Raw genomic sequence first — 4732 nt, 5'->3', positions numbered from 1 at the left:
CATTCCCACCAACAGTGTAAGAGGTTTCCCTTTTCTCCACACCCTCTCCAGCATTTATTGCTTGTAGACTTTTGGATAGCAGCCATCCTGACTGGCATGTAATGGTACCTCATTGTGGTTTTGATTTGCATTTCTCTGATAATGAGTGATGTTGAGCATCTTTTCATGTGTTTGTTAGCAATCTGTGTGTCTTCTTTGGAGAAATGTCTGTTTAGTTCTTTGGCCCATATTTTGATTGGGTCATTTATTTTTCTAGAATTGAGCTTCAGGAGTTGCTTGTATATTTTTGAGATTAATCCTTAGTCTGTTGTTTCATTTGCTATTATTTTCTCCCATTCTGAAGGCTGTCTTTTCACCTTGCTTATAGTTTCCTTTGTTGTGCAAAAGCTTTTAAGTTTCATTAGCTCCCATTTGTTGATGTTTGCTTTCATTTCCAATATTCTGGGAGGTGGGTCATAGAGGATCCTGCTGTGATTCATGTCGAACAGTGTTTTGCCTATGTTCTCCTCTAGGCGTTTTATAGTTTCTGGTCTTACATTTATATCTTTAATCCATTTTGAGTTTATTTTTGTGTATGGTGTTAGAAAGTGTTCTAGTTTCATTCTTTTACAGGTGGTTGACCAGTTTTCCCAGCACCACTTGTTAAAGAGGTTATCTTTTTTTCCATTGTATATCCTTGCCTCCTTTGTCGAAGATAAGGTGCCCATAGGTTCGTGGATTTATCTCTTGGCTTTCTATTCTGTTCCACTGATCTATATTTCTGTCTTTGTGCCAGTACCATACTGTCTTGATGACTGTGGCTTTGTAGTAGAGTCTGAAGTCAGGCAGGTTGATTCCTCCAGTTCCCTTCTTCTTTCTCAGGATTACTTTGGCTATTCGAGGTTTTTTGTATTTCCATACAAATTGTGAAATTATTTGTTCTAGTTCTGTGAAAAATACTGTTGGTAGTTTGATGGGGATTGCATTGCATCTGTAGACTGCTTTGGGTTTTATAGTCATTTTGACAATATTGATTCTTCCAATCCATAAACAAGGTATATTTCTCCATCTATTTGTGTCCTCTTTAATTTCTTTCATCAGTGTTTTATAGTTTTATATACATAGGTCTTTCTTTTGTTCAGGTAGATATACTCCTAAGTATTTTATTCTTTTTGTTGCAATGGTACTATTTCCTTAATTTCTCTTTCTGTTTTCTCATTGTTAGTGTATAGGAATGCAAGAGATTTCTGTGTGTTAATTTTATATCTTGCAACTTTACTATATTCACTGATTAGCTCTAGTATTTTCTGGTAGAGTCTTTAGGGTTTTCTATGTAGAGGTTCATGTCATCTGCAAAGAGCGAGAGTTTCACTTCTTCTAAAATTATGGAATGCTTCATGAATTTGTGTATCCTCCTTGCCCAGGGGCCATGCTAATCTTCTCTGTATCATTTCAATTTTAGTATATGTGCTGCGAAAGCGAGCACAACTTCAAGTTTTTTAAAAACATTTTGCAGCTTTACAGGTTTTGTGCATCTTTTGTAAATAGCACATAGTTGGGCCTTGCTTTTTAATCCAGTATGATAATTATTACTTTTAAGAGGAGTATTTATTCCTTTTAAATTTATACTAATTATTTATATGAATAGAATTAATTTTACCATCATAATCTTTATTTTGATATTTATATATTCTCTTCATTCCCCTCTCTATTCTATTTCATGTGATTTTTTTTTTTTTTATGTTTTAGTATTCCACTGTATCTCTACTATTGATTTGGCAACTATATGATTTTAATAAATGTATATATGGCTACTTTAGAGTTTGTAATATCTTTAGCTTACCATTGTTTACCATCAGAAAATGTTACACTTCACTGGCTTCCTTGATAGCTCATTTGTTAAAGAATCCTCCTGCAATGAAGGAGACCATGATTTGCTTCCTGGGTGGGGAAGATCCACTAGAGAAGGTATAGGCTACCCATTCCAGTATTCTTAGGCTTCCCAGCTGGTAAAGAATTGTAGTTCAGCTGGTAAAGAATCCCCCCGCAATGAGGGAGGCTTGGGTTCAATCACTGGATTGGAAAGATCCCCTGGAGAAAGGAAAGCCTAATCACTCCAGTATTCTGGGCTGGAGAATTCCATGGACTCTACAGTCCAAGGGTTCACAAAGAGTCAGACAGGACTGAGTGACTTTCACTTTCACATATAACCTAAGAAACTGACAAAAGAGAGTTTAAATGAATAGATGACAGCCTCTCAAGTAGCTTGGGGAGTAATGAATAAAGCTCAAAAATTACGACCCCCACCACTATCTTTTAATAGGAAGCCATTGTTCAGGCCACATTAGTCAAACAAAATAAAGCCCTCGGTGGCTGCCGGGTCTCTATTATATAGATGATTTACCTGCTTAGACTAAGATTGATATAAAACATTTGCAGAACGTTTCTTGTTTGAAGACAGGCTTGGTTTCAAAACAACTATAACAATTGCCGCTTACTAACAATTAACTGCAAAGTTTATCTTTGAATTTCATTTTTCCCACCTGGAATTAGAGAGAAACGAACCCACTTCATATAAAATTAATTAAATAAAAAATATTATGAACAATATGTGGGTGCATAATAAATATGCATTGCATTTCTGGACTTGTGATTGTTTTCTGTCTGAAAATTTAAAAGATAAAAGGTGGAAAAGAAATTGTGCTAATTTGTTTCTCACATTTATTTATAAACTGTTTTTGGGGAAGATTTTATAGAAATAGTGCTTAAACCTCTTTTTTGAAAGATGGAACTTGTACATGCTTTATAATTACATTTTTTTTCATAATAAATAATTCAAAATTTACTATTGTTAGAAGTAGGTATCTAATCTGCATTGATTTATATTTAGCATTATAATATTAAGATAAAGAGGTATTGGATTAGATTGCCTCTATCTGATTAAATTGTTTGTGAATATTTTTAAATGGAATAGAAGCTGATAGCAAATCCATATTTATTTGTCAGAAACTTTGCAATAACTAACATCAACTATGTGTTGCTTGTTTTTTCTTATGTTCTTTTTGCAGGTAATTTTATATTTTCTCTTTAAATTTCATAGACAAAGTAGTTAGCTCCAGCCAGTCACTTAGCTAATTGTTTATCAAATCCATCAATCTTTTAGGCATCAATATTTTTCACCTGAATTAAAAGTAGAGGTTCTTTGAATCATTCTATTGATTTTTTTGGCAATGAACTAACAGAGGATATCCTAACTAATTGACTCTGCTTAATATTACTTTGTGCATGACTGTTGTCTCTGTCATTCCAAATGGATAATTTTCTCACCAGACAAGGTTCAATCCATGAAAATGTCCAATTATCTAGCACTCAATCTTAGAAATATGTGCATCTGAAAAGGATGTGGGAAAAAAGGAACCCTCCTATATATTTGCTAGAAATGTAAGTTGGTACAGCCACTGTGGAAAACAGTATGGAGGTTCCTCAGAAAACTAAAAATAAAATTACCAAATGATCCAGGAATCTCACTCATGGGCATATATCCAGACAAAACTATAATTCAAAAAGATACATGTATCCCTATGTTCATAGCAACACAATTCACAGTAACCAAGACATGAAAATAACTGTCCATTGATATGTGAATGAATAAAGATATGGTACATATATATAATGGATTACCACTGGCCATTAAATGGCTTTTGCCATACAATTTAAAAAAATAAATAAATAAAAGAAATGCCATTTTCAGCAACAAGCATACTACTAGAGATTATAACACTCAGTTCAGTTCAGTTCAGTTCTGTCGCTCAGTCGTGTCTGATTCCTTGCGACCCCATGAATTGCAGCACGCCAGGCCTCCCTGTCCATCACCAACTCCCAGAGTTTACTCAAACTCATGTCCACCAAGTTGGTGATGCCATCCAGCCATCTCATCCTCTGTCATCCCCTTCTCCTCCTGTCTCCAATCCCTCCCAGCATCAGGGTCTTTTCCAATGAGTCAACTCTTCGCATGAGGTGGCCAAAGTACTGGAGTTTCAGCTTCAGCATCAGTCCTTCCAATGAACACCCAGGACTGATCTCCTTTAGGATGGACTGGTTGGATCTCCTTGCAGTCCAAGGAGTCTTCTCCAACACCAAGTCAAGAGTCTTCTCCAACACCAGAGTTCAAAAGCATCAATTTTTCTGCGCTCAGCTTTCTTCACCATCCAACTCTCACATCCATACATGACCACTGGAAAAACCATAGCCTTGACCAGACGGAACTTTGCTGGCAAAGTAATGTCTCTGCTTTTTAATGTGCACAGTAAGTGAGACAAATCAGAAAGAGCGATAAACAGCATATGATATCACTTATGTGTAGAATCTAAAATATGACACAAATGAATGTATCTTTAAAACAGAATCACAGGTTTAGAGAACAAACTGGTGATTGTGAAGGGTGAAAGAGTTGGGGGAGTAATAAAATGGAAGTTGAAGTTAGCAAATGTAAGCTTTTATATATAGGATGGCTAAACAACAAGGTTCTTCTATACTGCACAGGAACTATATTCAATATCTTATGGTAAACCATATGGAAAAGAATATAAAAAAGAATGTGTGTGTGTGTGTATATATATATATATACACACATATATATATGTGTAACTGTATCACTTTGCTATACAGCAGTAACACAACATTGTAAATCAACTATATGTCAATAAAAGACACTAAAAAGAAAATTCTTAATGATTTAGTATGTAATAATTCT

General features: G+C 34.9%; 1 non-coding gene across 1 annotated transcript; it reads right to left on the bottom strand.

The window, feature by feature from the left end:
* Window positions 1–1358: 1358 nt before the first annotated feature.
* Window positions 1359–1465, bottom strand: LOC139032082 (U6 spliceosomal RNA). The gene has a single exon (XR_011484631.1). It is a non-coding gene; the product is annotated as a U6 spliceosomal RNA (small nuclear RNA).
* Between the last annotated feature and the right edge of the window lie 3267 nt (window positions 1466–4732).

The sequence above is a fragment of the Odocoileus virginianus genome, chromosome 29 (genome assembly GCF_023699985.2).
Source record: "Odocoileus virginianus isolate 20LAN1187 ecotype Illinois chromosome 29, Ovbor_1.2, whole genome shotgun sequence".
NCBI classification, from domain to species: domain Eukaryota; kingdom Metazoa; phylum Chordata; class Mammalia; order Artiodactyla; family Cervidae; genus Odocoileus; species Odocoileus virginianus.
Note: the sequence above shows the minus strand (reverse complement) of the source record. Positions and strands in the feature narration are given on the sequence as shown.